Source organism: Gadus morhua, chromosome 11 (genome assembly GCF_902167405.1).
Source record: "Gadus morhua chromosome 11, gadMor3.0, whole genome shotgun sequence".
In the NCBI taxonomy this organism is placed as follows: Eukaryota; Metazoa; Chordata; class Actinopteri; order Gadiformes; family Gadidae; genus Gadus; species Gadus morhua.
The window spans coordinates 4,983,401-5,003,723 of NC_044058.1; the positions used below are offsets into that span (position 1 = coordinate 4,983,401).

Below are 20,323 nucleotides of genomic sequence, written 5' to 3' on the forward strand. Positions count from 1 at the left end.
GTAGGAAAGCTGGACGTACAACACACAATAAGTGCGCACTTTAAGTGTCAGGACGTACGACAGACAATAAGTGAGTACGATTTTTTTTTTTTGGAGAGTAAGGGGACCTTACCTCTAATTAAATAATAATTACTGGGTATGTCTTTACGCTACTATTAGCATGTGATTATGGACAATGGTCAGTTTCAACCAGAGGGAACCCTAAACAACACGCCCCCCACATCAGTGTATTACTGCATTGAGTTAGGTGGGAGTTTGGTTGGGGGAGCTTTACAAAAACATTGCAGCCACATTTGTGCTATAACATTGGTTGGAAATGCAAGATTTTCCTAAAACGATGCAGCAGTTTTAGCACAGGTTATGAACGCAAAACATCAATGTACACCAATGCCATTCTCCATAAGGCCTTCTTAACGTCTTCCTCAACATGCTCTGAACTTCTAGGGAATGCAAACACAGATCTAAAACCAGGACTGACAGATATATTCTTATTGCGTTACATTGGTTTCATATATTTTCCTTTCATTTATTTTCGTCTATTTTATTTCACACTGTGAAATACAATTTTGTTTTATTTAAACCAAACATCCTGTCTGTGGTACATTTCACTACATCATTCTTACTCTTCTAAGCACATGTTATACCTGCTTTATCCCTCAATATTTAAGTGCTTTTACAGGTTGAAAGACACTACCGGTCTGGATGATCAAACCATTGCAACCGTCTCTCCTCCCATACCACAATCTCTGCCCTCAGCCGAAGCCGTTAAACAAGTCATTTTGCCCAATGGGTAAGGGAAGTTTTGGTGAAGCCAGAACAGATGGATAAAATAATGGGATCCTCTTCCGGTATTGTCCTTATGGTTTATCCATTGTGATGGTTAACCTGCACCTGTACTTTCTGGCTCCGACACAATTAGAGAAATCCTGTTTCTAATTTGAGTCCAAAGTCTTTGTTAGTTGTTTTCTCTCCAACTGCTTAAGTGAAACTCTTTCCTTGCTTGACCTTGGCAAGCAAATAGGATGTAAGCCACAAAATAACAAATCACAGACAGCCAGACGGACACACACACACACACACGCACACACAAACACACAGCAATGGATGATTCCACGTATAGTTTTGCTAACAGCCCTGTCACAATGGTTTCATAAGGGTATCAGCAGCATGGCATTTGCTTGGTGCAAAGTAATCAAAGTAAACAACAATGCCCCAAGTGGCCGAGGAACAGAAGTGTATACACACATACATTGAACCAACGCTCGCGTGCCCTCCCAGCCCTTTCACTCAGCCTTGTTGCTGTGCTTTCTGGGTTTCTAATCAGGCATGGCAAAGGACTACTGTGGACCCCTCTCTGCTCATGCCAGCTCCAGGCCCCACAGTGTGTGTGTGTGTGTATGTCTATGTCAGCTCAGTTTATCTTGGGCTCTAGCCTCTTTGAAGTCTCTTTTAGACTGCCTTACTTCCACAGACATCAAACAGACAATTTTCGCTCCCCACATCTCTGTTCTCTTCCTGATCACTTAACATATCACGTTCTGTACATCCTTCTTTAATGTCTGCTCTCTTTATCATGTTGCTCTTTCCCTCCCGTCCTTTCTTCTTGTTCTTGTCCCCCACACACACATACACACACAGACACACTTCTAACACCAACCCCCTTCCCTGTGACGTCCTGTCCTTTCAGGACCGGTTGCCATCAATACTTCCATGAGAACAGAATGCTCCTTTAACATCTCTCTACCGTGTTAACTCTACCAATAGTCTTGTCTTCCCTCTCATCTCTCTCTTAGCCTCTCTCTATCTACCCTCTTCCAGCCTCACTCTTTGCACGCATAATCCCCTTCAAGAGATTGCACAACCAAATTCTCCCTTAGCGACTGACTTGGCAGCCTTTTTGGTTGGGCAAAAAGAACAACAGTTTCTCCTCCTCACAATTTATGGGCCGCAAAAGAGGAGCCTCCCTTGTGTGTGTGTGTGTGTGTGTGTGTGTGTGTGTGTGTGTGTGTGTGTGTGTGTGTGTGTGTGTGTGTGTGTGTGTTTTTATTTTTAAAGCGAGAACGAGAGAAAGGGCGAGACAGAAACAGAAAGAAACAGAGAAATAATGAGAGAGCGAGAGAGAAACAGAGAAAGAGAGAGAGCGAGAGAGAAAGAGAGAAAGAGAGAGAGAGCGGAGGGAAGAACAGAGTGTGCCTGGATGACAGCATTTTACGCATCTGACTGAGAGCGAATGAAAATCACAGGTTCTACATTACTAAGCAGCATAAATTCTGTGCTAGTAATTGCTAAACTAGCCATTGTCCACTTCCATATGCTTACTTACTATGTGGCCACATTCAGTTGTATGCAATCATAGAGAGTAGAGAGAGTATAGAGTTTGTATCTCTTAGGAGTTGGATTGTAGAAAATAACTTGAATTATAGACTGCATTATGCGATTTACTGACATTAGCCAATAGTGTGCCCTGTAGACTTGATAGGCCAATTATGTAAGTATGATGCATCAAAGTAAAATGAACAATTGGAGGACAAAAACTATGAATCTGACCAATGAGTTAACTTGAGATGGGAGACTTTTTTGACTTAATCTCTCGAAGGGGGATCTGAGATGTAGTAGCCTTAGCATCACTACCTTAAAGTGTAATTCCAGCGAAAATTGATGCTTCGTTTTATGTGTAGGGAGGGACCATAATCATGCTACTGCAGAGGTTTGGTGTTATTTTGAGCAAAAAAAGTGGTTCAAAATTGCCAATTTGGAAGCGTTCGCGGTGCCCCTAACCAATAACATGGAAGTCAAACATTGCGCCGGACAAACTCTATACTCGAGTTTCAAAGAAAAAAGTATCGGGAGGGCTTATTTGATGGGTATACATGCCAAAACAAAGACTCTGGGTTCCATCTGAATCCGCTCTCATTTCATTCCATGCATCGGAATGACGGGAGTGATAATGTTGACAGTATAAATCTACAGGGGCCTTGTGGGAATACTTGTGGGAATGCCATTTTTTGATTCAGCATTTCATAACTCTTTTGTTACTCACTCTATGCATGATTACGGTATATAGACTTAAGATATGCCTACCCAAACCACTACGAATGAAAGTTCCAGCGGGAAGGTGTGTATAAATAAAGGGAGAGCACAGGCAGAGCATTAGAACAGTGGTGGTGTCAGAGCAGGCTGGATTGATTCCCAATGCAAAGGTTGGCATGGATGCAAATTAGAATTAAACACTGCAATCTCCAGTCATTTGGGCATTTTGGGCTGCGATCAATACACATTACTGTCATGCGGGTGCCAGGGGAGCACTGTCTATGCAGCATCAATACAGATACAGACCACAGTGTGTTCAAGGCCTGTGCTAATAAAACAGGGCCCCTCCCCTCCTGCCCTCCGCTTTGATGGCTCTTTAAAGATGCAAAATGACAAATGTATCCCTCATTTTTCCGAGTGACACACCCGTCAACATCCACAAACACAAATGCGCATGCCATGCTGTTTCCAAAGCAACGCACAGTACTTTGAGTGGATACATCACTACTATGGAGGTCTCCAAAGGGCTTCCCAAAGTGAAATACGATCGCTTTACCCCAGAACACTTATTTGTGTCCTCAGCAGACTGAATGGGTTCCAAGATTACTTTAGTTCCCTCCCCCAACAGACCCTGGTTAGAAGGGGAATTGACTATGCACAATGCCCTACGATTTAAAAGGGTGGAAGTGTTTACTTATCCATTAGTGCAGATTTAATTAATTTAACACTGTTATGATTCATTCAAACAAGTATTGAAGTCTGAAGTGATTCATGCAACAAGTACTTGCAGGGCGGAGCACTGAGTTTAAACAGTACAATGTGGGCCCAACTTTGGTCTTTCAATACCACATGAATATCTCATGTCATCATATTCAGCTCTTTATGATTCACTACATTGAGCTCATTACCTTAACCTCTTGAGCATGAGTAATTGACTGTAATTAAACTTGCACATAATTCCCTTTGGTACATCACATGAGCACTCTGAGTAATATAAATCATCTTGTTGTGAACTTGGAAATTAATTACTAGGTCTGTAACAATTTGAAACTTCCAAGAAGTTTCTCGCCAATAGCTCACCTGAACACACGATTAAAGGGGTCTCTGGCCTATGTGCACAGGCTCCACCAGCAGAGGGGGTGGAGCTTCAGAGATCCCACTTCCTTCTTTGCTCGTCACTCAGGCATGCCCTCTGGAAATACACAGAAAAAGAGGATCATGAATTGAGTACAAATATATATTTTACAGGCTTTTTTTGTTCCAGATGCCTTGTGCACCGACCCGCACGAGTTGCAAGTGGGGAGATCTCCAAGCTTTCTTGCGGCATTTCACGGAGGAACCCACTTTTGGGTGGTCCCACTCGCAATTCTGAGAGGATACCGAGTTCCGTTAGGTTAGGCTGACCGTACGACTCGACAACAAAAATGTCTGCATGCACCCGTAAAGAGATTTTGTATTTCTTTTTGTATTTTTACCGCGTTGGTCATTTATCTCTTTATTCCGGCCAACAATTTATGCATTGCACGGTCTTGCTGTGCGTGGCGTGCAATACAATGTACAGTTGTGTTGTTTGTTTTCCAGCTGGTTTGGTAAAGAGGCTGATGTCGCTAAGACGCTAACAATAATAATGACTAGCCAATGACATGAAACAATCACAAAGACAAACGGGAACGCTTTAAGTACTACAAGCACGGAAATTACTTCACAAGAGCAACTCATGTGGGTGGTGTGCGAGGCATCCAGTCCATCCAGAATGTACTTGGGCTTTGGAGGCTTAGGGCGTGGCCATGATCTCCATACAACAGCTCTTCAAGTAGAGAAAAGGCCTGCTAGTCACTCTTAACCCGGCCAGGTTGGTCTGTTCTGGCAGAGCCCGACTATGGCCCATGGACCCAGGTCTCTACGTGGCCCAGGACCAGCCATTCATTGGATATCCCTTTTTCTTTACGCATAAACACGTTAGCCTCAGCAATAGCTGTATACCGAAATGTTAACCAACCACTCTTTTTCATAGAAGGGTGCAGGAATGAAATATAGTACTGAAAAACTGTGAGTGTCCTAAATTGCATCACTTTTAGTATTTAGAATTGCGACTCCAAGCGGAGACCCCGGCTCATTGATCCAGTGGTTGTTGTCAAGAAGCAACTGTACAAGTTGTAACACCTTTGTGGCATATTGTGTATGTGATTAGGGCCCGACCGATTCATCGGCCTGCCGATTTAATCGGCCGATTATAGCCTTTTTGAAAATAATCAACATCTGCCAAAAAGACGCAGATTACAACCGATTCTTTTTTTTTTAAATTCTTTTTTTTTTAGAAATGTTATTGCGCTTAGTATCCTGCAGATTGCGCTCCTACTCGCCTTGCTAACTAACAACTTTAGCTGGAGTAAAAAAGAGGAGATTGAATTTTACCGTACAACATGAAAGCACGCTCGCTCAGGCAGCTGCGCGCTCACCTCACCAATGTACACAAGACGCGTTGTTTGAGCATGTTGTGCGTGTTTTTCTTTAGGTCCCAGGCCATGTTAATTTGTTATACTGTAGACTCTAACGGTGAGACCATACTGCTCAGCACGCACATGTTAGTCACTGCTCACGAGCGTAGCACATTGGAAGTTATTTATTTATTTTACATTTTACATTACCATTTTTTACTGTTGTTAGATTTCAGCTTATTTCTAAACTGTTCGGACAGACTCTGCGTTGTGTATTTTCAGTCGTAGTAGTAATTCTTGAAGTCGAAATCAAAGCAGCTTGACAGGTTGGATTAGAGGGTTTAATAGATGGTTTATTCCAGGATGTACAGCGAGATACAGACTTAGGTTGAATAATCTATAGTGGACCTGGTGGTCGATGACTTGTTCCTCGGCTGTCGAAACCCTCTACTCGTCGAACCAAAGGGTTGGGGCGAGTATTATACAAAAAGGGGATAGATGAATAACACGTGAACAGACGCACTCTCAGCCTTGATAAGGTATTTGGCCCTGGCTATGTCCCGGAGGACCAGGTCAGTTCAACCTTGTTGAGACATAACAATGGCAGAATGTTAAGGATAACACCTTGTATCAGTATGAGAGGCCCTGGCCTGTTCCTAGACTGGAAATGTGAACAACAGAGAGACACTAAAATACACCAACATTCTACATTCCTCCCTCTTGATCATACTAAACATAGTTTAAAGATCACCCACAAAAAGAGAATTCAGTGTATTTTCTGGTGACCCATTAATAATTAACTAAATCAATGAAAGAAAGCATAAAAGGCAATAGGACAAGTAAATTCAAATCATACACAAGTAAACCAGGTGTAGGCCACTATAATAAAGAAAATAACAAACTCATTAGGTTACTCATGATTAAAACATTTTTTAAGAATCAAGAAAGTCAACTGTCGAGACACCTCCCTCTGCTTGGCACAACATCACAGACAATACTGCATGACAGTTGGTTTTGAGTAGCAGTTGCAACAGAGTTATTTTCCAGTTGATGGCCACCGCAGGTGTGATGGGGGATGAGGATGAAAGTTCGTAGTAGGGCGTCAGGACAAACACAGACACAGTTCAGTTCAAGGACTCCTCCCAAGGACTCAACAAGTGTCCGTGTCTCCTGGATCTCCCAGGTACAATGAAACATGAAACAAAGAAAAGGTGCAGTATCAGTCATGGGGGAGGCATTGTCACAGCCTCCAACAGGAGGCTGTGACAATGCCTCCCCCATGACTGGGAGGAGTCCTTGAACTGAACTGTGTCTGTGTTTGTCCTGACGCCCTACTACGAACTTTCATCCTCATCCCCCATCACACCTGCGGTGGCCATCAACTGGAAAATAACTCTGTTGCAACTGCTACTCAAAACCAACTGAGTCATGCAGTATTGTCTGTGATGTTGTGCCAAGCAGAGGGAGGTGTCTCGACAGTTGACTTTCTTGATTCTTTAAAAATGTTTTAATCATGAGTAACCTAATGAGTTTGTTATTTTCTTTATTATAGTGGCCTACACCTGGTTTACTTGTGTATGATTTGAATTTACTTGTCCTATTGCCTTTTATGCTTTCTTTCATTGATTTATAGAGATGTCCGATATTATCGGCCCACCGATATTATCGGCCCGATATTAGCATAAAAATGTAATATCGGTCAATATCGGTATCGGATTTTTTTTGCCTTAAAACCGATTTTTTTTTTTTTTTTTTTATAGCTCAAATAAATGTTTTCAAAATTGTGCAGTACAGTGCACATTGTAATTGACTCATATTTGTGCATTTATTCAATTAAGGTTATTGAGTTTTAGTTAAAGAAACATACTGCTATGTTGCACATAGTTGTTCAGGTACAATGTTTTATCATTTGTGAAGTCAAGTTTGCCCTATTGGTTGTGGGCATTGTAAAGATTATCTCAGGGAGAGTGTAATCCAAACTGTTGTCTGAGACCATTAAAAAAATAAAAATAAACATGGCACTTTTCCCTTAAATTAAGTTGAAGTATTTTTCTTATTTTGCACAGACAATGTTAACATTTGGAAAGCCTTGTTGCATTCAAGAATGCATCCAGTGGGGCATCACAATAACATTAAGCATGTTGTGTTAATTCCACAACAGGAGATATGTAATGTTACCTAAATTAGGTTTGAGGAAAAATAAATAACCCAAATATCGACATCGGTATCGGCTGATATCGGAATCGAAAATTTAGAGTTGGACAATATCGCATATCGGATATCGGTAAAAAAGCCAATATCGGACATCCCTATTGATTTAGTTTATTATTAATGGGTCACCAGAAAATACACTGAATTCTCTTTTTGTGGGTGATCTTTAAACTATGTTTAGTATGATCAAGAGGGAGGAATGTAGAATGTTGGTGTATTTTAGTGTCTCTCTGTTGTTCACATTTCTAGTCTAGGAACAGGCCAGGGCCTCTCATACTGATACAAGGTGTTATCCTTAACATTCTGCCATTGTTATGTCTCAACAAGGTTGAACCGACCTGGTCCTCCAGGACATAGCCAGGGCCAAATACCTTATCAAGGCTGAGAGTGCGTCTGTTCACGTGTTATTCATCTATCCCCTTTTTGTATAATACTCGCCCCAACCCTTTGGTTCGACGAGTAGAGGGTTTCGACAGCCGAGGAACAAGTCATCGACCACCAGGTCCACTATAGATTATTCAACCTAAGTCTGTATCTCGCTGTACATCCTGGAATAAACCATCTATTCAACCCTCTAATCCAACCTGTCAAGCTGCTTTGATTTCGACTTCAAGAATTACTACTACGACTGAAAATACACAACGCAGAGTCTGTCCGAACAGTTTAGAAATAAGATGAAATCTAACATTTGGTGCCGTGACACCGTCTTGAAGAGAGAGGAGTGAGAAGACGATTGCCTCTGAAGATTGCCCTGTGACCGAGAAGAGCGCGCGCCCTGCCTGGGAAGACGTCTGATCAACGCCTGCCCTGCCGAGGGACCCGCATCCACAACGCGGCTGAACCAGCGCATCTCTATGCACCACGTGGGAATCAACGGTGACTGAATCTCATTCCACACTCTCGACCAAGAGAAAAGAACAAGAAAGTAATCTTAAAATAATCTACACACACATAACTCTGATTATTATTATTTGTTTTACTATTAGGCTGCACTACATTTGCTGAGTAATGAAGTTGTGTCATTAAGAGCTTGACGAAGTGAGGACCTGTATTAGTGATTAAGAGTTTGTGTAATAATCACTGAATATACGCCATATGAAACTATTGATTGTTTGTTGAATAAGGCCTTTGGTCTGGGTTTGAGTCCTAGAATATTGTTTGTTGAATAAGGCCTTTGAGCTGGGATTGAGTCCTAGAATATTGTAATAGCATGTCATTCAAGTGATTTGTTCATCTTTGCTAGTTTGTCAATGTTGATACGTGTCCTAAATATAACTTAAGACGTCTGGTTTGCTCAGGGCTTTTGTTTTACGACTTGTTGGACAAGGAGTGAAACCGTATTTGTATTGAATTCACTGGTGAGGTTACATGAATCGCTAGAGTTATTGTTTGTGCTATGTTGTTTTGATCCCCGCCGAGGAATCAGATATTGTTTTGATCCCCGCCGAGGAATCACATACATTGTTTTTAATCGAAGAAGGGAAAAGTGTGCCATCATCTGTTGTTGGCATACCGAGCTCCGTGGGAGGCGTCTATTTGTTTCTTTCTAAGCAGCGATTGGTCGCTAGTTTTAGTTACTTTACAGATAGAAAAAGATAGAAAAAATGCCGAAAGGTAAAGGCAGGAAGAAGGCAGAGGAGGAGGAAGAGGATAGCAATCTGAACCAAAGGAACAAGATGTTTTTGAAGTGGAGGTTAGAGAGATTGATCTTTATTCAGTTAGCGAGACTCTGTAACAAAAAGAGAGATGAATTGGAAAAGACAACTGCTCTGAAAAAAATTAGAGAGCAAATCAAACTGCTTGCCGACGAAATTCGTTTGTTCAAGGATGAAGCGACTCGGAACAGAGAGCAGAGGAAGTTCCTCTGCTCTCAGAGGAACACGACGCTAGTCGGAGAAGGACTGATAGCGGCCCGCCCCCTCGACTCAGGGCCCCCAAGGGGGGGTGACCAAGGAAAAGGAGGAGGAACCTTGGGAGTCTATGGTCGCATGTACCCCAAACTGCCATTGTGTGGCCCAGATGGGGAATACATCTTCCCTGGTGGTTTACAGGAGTCGAGACACAGTGATCCGGTCATCAGCAGTACCCCCCACGTGCCACGGAAGGGAAATCCATCTGCCCCACCTGACTATGCTAATCATGATGCGATCCAGATCCCACAACAACCCCCCGAGGTGAGGCCTGGAACAGTGACTAAGAATGAATCACGCATTGGAGGATTTGATGACAACAAACAACCACACTGCAGTGTGATGGGAGGCGCAGCAACACCACACATGATGACCAAAGATGAGAAAGACGAAATAGTTAACCTCAGGCCCTTGAAGAAGATAGAAAGCGCGGAGGGACGCACAATCCTTTATGAACCCTCCAGCCCGAAGGACATCGAAAGATGGAGTACGGAAATCGACCACCCGAGGAGAGCAGGCCTACAGCCATGGATGAAACTGAAACAACTGATGCTTCTGTACGAACTCCACCCCTACGATGGGCTTGCCATATTGTTCAAACACCTGAGCAGCACTGAGCGCACCCAGATTCGATACGAGGTGGAAGATGCCCTTGGAGAAGACGGAATGAGACCAGAGAAGGGATGGGAGGCCATAAAGGCGTGGATCCAAAAGCACTCCAAGGCACAAGTCAATGGGACAACAATCACTCGTTGTATGCAGAAGGAAGACGAGGGTCTGGACCAGTTCAACGAGCGCTTCTTCGAATGTTATTTGCTGTACTCAGGCCAAACTGAATATGATATGGACAACATCGACCAGTCACAGGACTTGCCTTTGAAGACCATGTATATCCAGCAGGTACTGCCGGAGATCCGAAGGGGAGTGAAGACAAGGCTTCCCGGCTGGGACAACCAAAGCAGCACAATGGCAGCGATCAAGGAGTTCGGAGAAAAGGTGGATCGAGATGAAGAAGTCAGGATTCGATTCCTGGCTGACGAGAAGAAGGAAATGGCCAGGGAACGAGAAAGATTCCCCCAGTCCAACAGGGACAGAGGACGATTCCCCCAGTCCAAAAGGGACAGAGGACGATTCCCCCAGCCAGTCAGACAGAAAGAACCTCGACCATGCCACAACTGTGGACAAATTGGACACTGGATAAGAGAATGTAAAGCCCCTCGAAAGATGTACCGTGACCGCTCCAACGAGAGAGTAGGGGAAGAAAACCGCTCAGACAAAATGAGGGAACGATTGAAGAAGTTACAGGCGAAGAGTGTTGAAGAACTCAGCCGCCTGTGCGATTCAGTGTTGGAAACCAACAATAACACCAACTTGGAATGACACTCGTTAGATTTGGCACGCAAACTAACTGATACGGGGTGAAGAGTAGGGAGTGTTTGAGTGTTTGTTATTTTCATTCCTTTATTTTCACTAGAGGTTAGTCTTCGAAAGATGCTAGGACTTTTGTCACTGCCTATCTAAGTTCATGTTGGTTCCTTCTTGACACAACTGCTCAGCTTTAGAACATTTTGTTTGTTTTGTTTTATTTTTGAACAAAGGTTCAATCATTCATTCATTGACACAAGGTTTATTGAGAACTATGATGACTGATTACTGATTACTGATATAACAATTTTTCGAGTCAAGCGATTTATTTTTGTATGATCATTTTTCATTGTTTATCGAATCATTTTGATTATTATTAATGTTGGAGGCTGTGACAATGCCTCCCCCATGACTGATACTACACCTTTTCTTTGTTTCATGTTTCATTGTACCTGGGAGATCCAGGAGACACGGACACTTGTTGAGTCCTTGGGAGGAGTCCTTGAACTGAACTGTGTCTGTGTTTGTCCTGACGCCCTACTACGAACTTTCATCCTCATCCCCCATCACACCTGCGGTGGCCATCAACTGGAAAATAACTCTGTTGCAACTGCTACTCAAAACCAACTGTCATGCAGTATTGTCTGTGATGTTGTGCCAAGCAGAGGGAGGTGTCTCGACAGTTGACTTTCTTGATTCTTTAAAAATGTTTTAATCATGAGTAACCTAATGAGTTTGTTATTTTCTTTATTATAGTGGCCTACACCTGGTTTACTTGTGTATGATTTGAATTTACTTGTCCTATTGCCTTTTAAGCTTTCTTTCATTGATTTAGTTAATTATTAATGGGTTACCAGAAAATACACTGAATTCTCTTTTTGGGGGTGATCTTTAAACTATGTTTAGTATGATCAAGAGGGAGGAATGTAGAATGTTGGTGTATTTTAGTGTCTCTCTGTTGTTCACATTTCTAGTCTAGGAACAGGCCAGGGCCTCTCATACTGATACAAGGTGTTATCCTTAACATTCTGCCATTGTTATGTCTCAACAAGGTTGAACCGACCTGGTCCTCCGGGACATAGCCAGGGCCAAATACCTTATCAAGGCTGAGAGTGCGTCTGTTCACGTGTTATTCATCTATCCCCTTTTTGTATAATACTCGCCCCAACCCTTTGGTTCGACGAGTAGAGGGTTTCGACAGCCGAGGAACAAGTCATCGACCACCAGGTCCACTATAGATTATTCAACCTAAGTCTGTATCTCGCTGTACATCCTGGAATAAACCATCTATTCAACCCTCTAATCCAACCTGTCAAGCTGCTTTGTTTTCGACTTCAAGAATTACTACTACGACTGAAAATACACAACGCAGAGTCTGTCCGAACAGTTTAGAAATAAGCTGAAATCTAACACTGTAAATGTATTCTAAAACACTCAAAGGTTCTGCATTCAATTCACATATTCGTCAAAAGTGTTTAAAGTATATTTAAGGTATCAAAAACTATGTTTTATATGCTTTTTTTTGTTTTGTTTTTAATCGGCCGATTAAATCGTAATCGTAATCTTTCTCTGAAAATAATCGGCATCGGCACTCAAAAATCAATATCGGTCAGGCCCTATATGTGATTACAAGTGTTATGTCCTCACATTCTGTATAAACATCTATCAGAAACAATTCAGAGTAACCACATATATATAACAACGTTTCAGTGATCACAACCTCAATCAAAAATGGACTTGTTAGTCCACTATATTGAAAAATAAGGGATAAATCACTTATCCCATAATGGGTGGGGATTTTAATTCGGTCCAAAATATTGATCACGACCGATCATCCACTAAACCTTACTTTCGGACTTCGGTCTAAATCGGCGAAGGTATTAGATTAACTTAAAATAAAATAACTATGGCTTCCCTTTTGGACACATCTCATCTTCCTTCAGATAAAGACTTCTCAGGTGCACTAGATCTTATTGGACAATATTAGGGCTGACCTATTCTGACCAATAGTCATTGGTCGGAAAATCGCTGGTGTTACTCTCATAAGGAAAAATTATTTTGAGGGCCGGAGGAACATATGCAAGCTGAGCTATTGTGCTTTTGAGCAATAGGCTCTATTGTGTAAAAAAATGATGATTCTGTTGTAATTATTGCATGGTTTAATAGAGTACATGACTTATAAGAGAGGAAGTCAAAATAACCCTGCAGATGTTTTACTAGTTTAACTCCACCATGGCTCAGGGGTGTAGTGTTAGCATACCCATTTTCTGATTTAGATTGATTTTCAGTTGCGCCGCTCTATTATTGATCAAGGAGTGCTTAAGCTTCCACACAAGCTACGTTGTACCAAGCATTTCTGAAACTCGAGCACTGCAGAGCTGTTCAGCTGTTCTTCAAGATTACTTCAACAAGTAAGGCCTGATATTATTTGTAATGATCAAAGATGATTAATTTTAAGTAGCGAATCCTCTCATACCACCAAATCATACAATATATTTTATTATACAAACTTCACTCTCCCTGCAGTGGTATTATCTTTAGATGCAGAGTGAGCTTTGAACTGGGAGTGGAAGTATATTGTTTGCGCTAGGAACTTTGGATTTGGGATAACCTTGTCTATACAAACCCCAGTGTCTCCCCCTCATTGGGCTTGCGGACCAACAGGCCAACGGGAACCCCTGACAGGCCCAAACAAATAAAATAATAATGAATGTATTCGAATACAACTCAACACATGTGATTGCATTGTAATTATTGCATTGCATTAATAGAGTATATGACTTATAAGAGAGGAAGTCCAAATAGTTGAGTAGAAATTAACAAAAGGATGGCTCTATAGAGAGGAGTAATGCTGACCTTCTGGGGAGCTATACACCTCTACAAGCAGACTCATACCGGTAATCAAGTCTGCTGTTCACTACAGAACATCGCTGTTAATCACAGCAGGAATATCTGTTGAGGATCCAATATCTTTCCAACAAAATGAAGACTTTCCTCCCCCCGGTAAGCTACCACAAGTAGAATCTAATTCTGCAAGAAACACTGTTATGTGTACGATTACCTTATTAAGTTACAACAATGTTCAATATCGTCATAGTTTTATTTAGTATGATTTTTTTTTAACATGATAACACCTTACGCCACATTATCTACAGCTGCTTTGGTAGTCGACTCATCTAATTGTAAGTTACCAAGTTAATGTTAAGGTACTTGCGGCAATTTCATTGGAATGTACCGTCGTGACTTAACGTCACATGAATACAATACAACTTGAATAAAACATTAACGTGTCCCTGAACATGATTTTTGCCTGAGTCACATCAGAGATTTACAAAAAAATTTGCGCAAAAATGTTACACAACTGACCGATTCAATCAGAGACGTAATGTGTGTGTGCTCACTTTGCACGCCATTCTTCTATTCACCACCAGTGGTATTGGACATTCTGGAGCTGGTTAGAAAATACTCAAGTTACAAATTCCCTCACCGCAGTTTATTTGAGAGGACAGGAATATTTTCTGCCAAATTCTGCTTTATTTGCTTTATTCTGATTTATTGACTTTATTAGGCTTTATACGTTTTTAATGATTTCTTTACTTTATTATGCTTTATTTACTTTGCAGCCTATGATGAGTTTGAGCAGCCTGTCGGACGTTGCACAGCTATACCTGCGCTGCCATAATATTGGTAAACACGTGGATTCAACAGAAAATAGTTACCAAGTCATAGCTGCATAAACTATGCTAGAAGCTTGCATTGCACTACTCCCATGTAGTGCAATGTCAATTTCTCTATCAGTACATCATGAGATGGACAGACACGGACACAGTTGGAATTAGGCGTCATTCTTCTCGTCTTGATGTTGATAAGATGAAAAATGAGCCAATTCCCCTGCATGTTTCTTTAAGTGTTAAAGTCCAAAACCTCAGCTTAGACGTTGAACACTATTCGACTTTTCCTTACTCCTCCTAAAAGTCATCCACAAGTTATAGCGGGTAGGGGCTGTGGTTCCTGTAATCCGCCCTACATCTGCTCCCCAGTACGTCGTGATGATACCTCAGGGAAAACCCGCTGCCAAATAAACGTCACAGATAGCTGGACAAACGACAACTTACAACTGGGAGCGGAAGACCAGAGTGATGCTGTGTCACTCAACAGTATTAACCATGCTTCCTGGCTCAGTACCACATACTCCACAACACTCATCTGTTTCTGAAGAAACACATGTTCTCACGCACAGAGTCAGAGAGCCAACGTCACTGGTAACACCACTTAAGAAAATAGTTAAAAACAAAACAGAAACGCTTGTTGTCCAAGAGTAGAGGACTCATGATGCACTCCAGGTAAAGATTGTCAGTTGCGTGTTGCCACATGCCAGCCTAAACATACTTTCTGTACACTGATTCAATCTTCCATACCCACACCCTCCCGATGCAAGGAGGTCAAACGACGCCCGAGGCGCTGGGCTGGGCCTGGAATGCGATAAGAGAAGAGAGCAGTGCGACGAAGGAGATTGGGAGAGAGAAGATGGATTTGCAGTGCTGAAAATGTGGATGGATTAATATGCTATATTTGAGAAAGTGGCAGTGAATGAAAGATGAGACTGAATATGATTGAGTGTATGTACTTACGTAAGTGTGTGTCCTTCACTCCGGTCCTTGGCCTACTTGCCAAGACGTCATTCTAGCCCAATGGGATGTACATTGCCAGTGCTGTGTGCAAGCATGTGTGTATGCTTTCATATCAGAGACCCTTATTGCAGCCCACACACACAGAGCGCTGTGAGGGAATATACTATAGGGTTAGTGCAAAGCCAGTATGTTTCTATATGCCATGGTTTCTGCAAATTTAATTAGACTATCAAGCCTTGCCTGTTCTCATTACTCATGTCTGTTTCGCAAAAACAACTTAAGCAGCTGAAAATGTTGATTATCGTGCATTCTATGAATACAGGATCACCTGTCAATCATAAAGCTAATATATGAGAGGTGGAGCGGCTTCTCTGAGATACAGGAGATTCGAAAAGAATAGACAGTCTTCATAGACATACCTCATCACATCATAATTATTGTAGGTGCAGGCTAGTTACACGGTTAGACTAAATCGACCAGTGTGTGCTAGCAACCACTTACTACCTCAAACTTGTTTTTATCTCATAATCGTTTAAATTTTGATTTTGAGATTCTCAAAGACCAAATGATGCAACAAACCAGCTGGAATTGTGTTGTCATTTCAGCAATTGAAATGAATTATGAAATACAGTTGTTGGCCAAAAGCAAAGCCACAATAGCTATTGCGAGCAAGTTAATCAATTGGACAGGTTTCGAGTCAAGTTGATGCCTGACAATGTCCCTAGATCTGTGATATCTAACAGACGTTGATCTCACTTCCATGTAAAACTCCTCATGTGGCTCTTCTTTTCAGGGATGATCGAAAAACAAAAACAAGAGGTAAACTAGAATACCCAAATCAGGGCTCCAGACTGCAACTTTCTTTTTACATGTTAAACGGGGAAGGGGCGCGTCAACATATCCGGATTCTGTAGCAGGCCAATGAGTGTGAGAACGATAGGGAATGGCCACTGTTAGTGGCTAATGTCTGGAGGGGGAGGGTCCTAGAGATTAAATATCGACTGGCGTAAAACGTTTCTGTGAGCAAACTATTGACTCATTCTTCCGACCTTCGGCTAGTGTGCCAGTGCCAGAGTCCTGCACGGGTCTTATTTTGCAAACCCGCACCCGCCCGTACCCATAAATCAGTATTCCAGTGAATCCAGGCAGCCAATAACTGTGAAAGGTGTTGATGTCCCTGATTTGTCAAATGTTTTTATTATGTTTTACTCACGTTTTGAATCATCTGATTTCTCTGAGAACATTTCTATGTGGAGGGACTCTCTTGTCCCTCACAATGACATTGTGATAGCCCAGGAACTAGTAACAACTCTGTTTAAGAGAGTAAATATTATGAAAGATGCTGGCCCTGATGCTGTTTGCGGACGCACACTGCGTTACTGTGCTGACCAGCTCAGTGTGGTATTCACTCAACTCTTTAATATGTGTGCTAAGAAAGGCCAGATACCTCAGATATGATAGAGGTCCACTATAATACCAGTAGCTAAATCAAAAAATCCCCAAGAGCTAAAAGACTTCAGACCAGTGCCATAATACATCCTTAGTAATGAAAAATTTTGAGAAAATTATTAAGGATGAAATCATGTCCCTGGTCAGTGGTAAACTTGACCGCAGTGTTTCCCCCAGCACTGTGTTGTTAAGGCGGCCGCCTTATCAACAATAGGGCCCCGCCTTGACTACCAATGTATATAAAATAAATAAAAAAAATTATCAAAAAAAAAAATAATATATTATGCATTAACAAAGTAGAAAACTCTCGTAGGGAAAGAAAACATACTTCCATCTGGTGTAAAAATAAAGATCAATAATGCATCGGTGTTCACAACAATGGTCGTGACATCAAGCTTTTTTAATTGAATTTAACCCCCCCCCCCGCTCCTTGACCACCTTGACTAAGACATTTACTGGGGGAAACACTATGACCCATTGCAGTTTGCTTATCAAACTGGGAAAGTTGTAGATGATGCAAAACTCTTCCTTTTAGACACAATGTATAAACATTTAGAAAAGCCTGGAACTCATGCTAGATTGTTATTTGCAGACTTTTCTTCTGCTTTCAATAAGATGCAGCCACATATTTTAATTGAGAGACTAGCTGCTGAGTTTGAGTTACCCCATCAGATACTGTTGTTGCTTTTAAACTTCTTAACAGACAGAACTCAGAGGGTCTCTGTAAATGGACACTTGTCCCAGGCCATTACCTCGAATACTGGTTCACCTCAAGGGTGCGTACTCTCACCCCTGTTGTTCATTTTGTACACAGATAGCTGTAGGTCCTCTCAACAGGGAACTTATCTAGCTAAATTCTCAGACGACACTGCGTTGCTGTCCCTTTTCCAAGGTCCACATTGCAGCCATGGCCTTGCTTTGACATCGTTTGTTAATTGGTGTGATAACAACTTCTTAGATCTAAATGTAGAAAAAACAAGGGAGCTAGTCATAGATTTTAGGAAAGTGAAGGGAGCGCTCAAACCAAGTGTCATCCATGGGGAGGAAGTCCAACTTGTAGACACCTACAAATATCTAGGGACAGTATTTGATAACCAGCTTAAATTTCATACAAATACTGAGGTAATTGTTAAAAAGGGACAACAAAGAGTTCACCTGTTGAGAATGCTGAACTCTTTCAGTGTCTCTAAAGTTATTTTGAGAATTTTTTACCAATCTTTCATTGAGAGTCTTTTAACTTTTTCATTTATATGCTGGACTAACAGTCTGTCAGTGAAGGACATGAATAGTTTAAATAAAATTGTGAAGATAAAATTGAAGAAGCTCTAAGATCACTGGCATCCAGCTCAAGAGCATAAGTTCATTGTGGAACAAACAAGCAGTCCAGAAAGCTATGCATTATCAGTCAGCCTGACCATGTCCTCAGTAAAGAATATAAACTAATGCCTTCAGGGCGGCGCTACTGTTCGATCAGGGCAAGAACAATGAGGTACTCCCACTCTTTTATCCCTGCAACCATCAGGTTACTAAATGATGACAAAAGTCAGGAGTAGGTGGAGAGCACACCAGTGTTGCTGGGTGTTTCCGGGGGCAGGGTGGTTGTTACTGACAGGCTGAAATTAATTGTGAGTTAAATGTGTGTGTTGGACTGCCTTTGATATATGTTTTTGTCTACCTCCTATTGCTATTTATTGTATTTATTAAGTAATTTATTATGTGAGACTGGAAACTGTGAACGAAATTGCCCATCTTGGGATAAATAAAGTTTTTCTAATCTAATCTATACTAAATTCTAATTTCAGTAGTCATTGCTGACTGGAACACTGCAATTGTAAAAGGGCCTCCACAGAGTCAGTGCATCAAACAGGAAAAGTCAAAGCCATCCCACAGGATGAAAACGCCAAGTTATTCTGCTCATTTATGAGCAGGGTCATGTTGTCCAAGCAACATGTCCCAACAAAGAAGTGTGCCAACTTGCCAAGTGGGCATTACATCAGCCAAGCATTGATCCAGCCCTCCAAAGAGGGTCAGCCAAGGCACACACATGGATGCACATGCGAACGCTCCCATGCACGCACAAACACAAACACAAACATACACACAGCTGTTGTTGTGACTAGAGACGTTCAAGAACACATAGCCAGGTGGTCAGCTGTGCTATGACGTCATGAGCCCTTTGATCACAACATCCATTTCTTCCCTGTTCCTTCACCTCTCTTCCTCATCTTGTTCCTGTTGGTGGTGTAGTTCGCACTTTTGTTTTCCTTTTCTTCTGTTACTTTCCTCTTACATTGCTCCACTCCAGCTGAGAAAAGAATGTAATGTGGCAGCCAAAAATTGGGCCATCTACCAGTCTTTCATTCCCCATAACCCTTTGTGCCTGCAGTGCAATCCCTGTTATTTTTCTCTGGGTCTGTCTCTTCTCCCACACAAGCCACTTTTTCCATTTTGTCTGTGAGTGTGGGCTAATGTAATTCCTGTCGTAAATTGGAGCAGGAACACAGGGAGAGAGGAGGAGGAGCGGCTGAGCGAGACACGCACAGGGGTGACACGGCAATGAAATGTTACAGTAATAATGACCAGGACAAGAGGAGAAGCGAGGGGGAAGGTTGGGGATCCTTGCTCCAGCAAGAGGATATCACCTAACAGGCAGTGCTCAATAAATAACGACCATGTGCTTGGCAGTTTAAGCAACTAGTTATAGACTTATATTTGTACAATTATGTATTTTACACATCTGACAACATTCAAAACTCAAATAGAACATATGGAATTGTGTTAACACTAAACCTCTAGTGCAACATTGTTTTGAAAAAGCCAACACTCCATTATCACAGATCACTCCACACATTATGAATGAAGATGCAGCTCCTTGTGAGCTGCAGAGACTCAGTCCACACTACACAATAAAAACATTGTTCTTTGACAATCCTTCAAATTGTAATTTGGAAACAATAGCATGTCCTCTGCATTGCTTTTCTTAAAAATGAACATAGAAAGCCTATGCTACAGTTTTTCTCAGTCGCTTTAGTACATTTCTCAGATCAGAATTGAAATTCTCAAAACTACTTCAATCTTCACATCATTGGGTCACTTGTGCACATCAAAAAATCTCTGTTGAATAGTCTCACCCCCATAACATGTTGGTATACGTTCATTGCATAAGTCTTTACATGCAAAATGTTTGAACAAGTTGTCATATCTCAAGCATACTTCGATACATTTCCATTAAATACTTTTTTTTCTAAATCTGCCCTGAATTGGTCAATTGCTCCCAGGTGAATCTTGA

General features: G+C 41.7%; 1 protein-coding gene across 2 annotated transcripts in view; it reads right to left on the bottom strand.

The window, feature by feature from the left end:
• The window catches only part of galnt1 (UDP-N-acetyl-alpha-D-galactosamine:polypeptide N-acetylgalactosaminyltransferase 1), a 53,462-nt gene that overhangs the window by 23,094 nt on the left and 10,045 nt on the right, over positions 1-20,323 (bottom strand). Inside the window, exon 2 of one of the 2 annotated variants that reach the window (XM_030369462.1) lies at positions 4,111-4,222. The exons of the other annotated variant lie outside the window; for it this stretch is intronic. The gene's annotated coding sequence lies outside the window, so the exon portion shown is untranslated. The remainder of the gene's footprint in view (positions 1-4,110; positions 4,223-20,323) is intronic. 2 annotated transcript variants of the gene reach the window in all.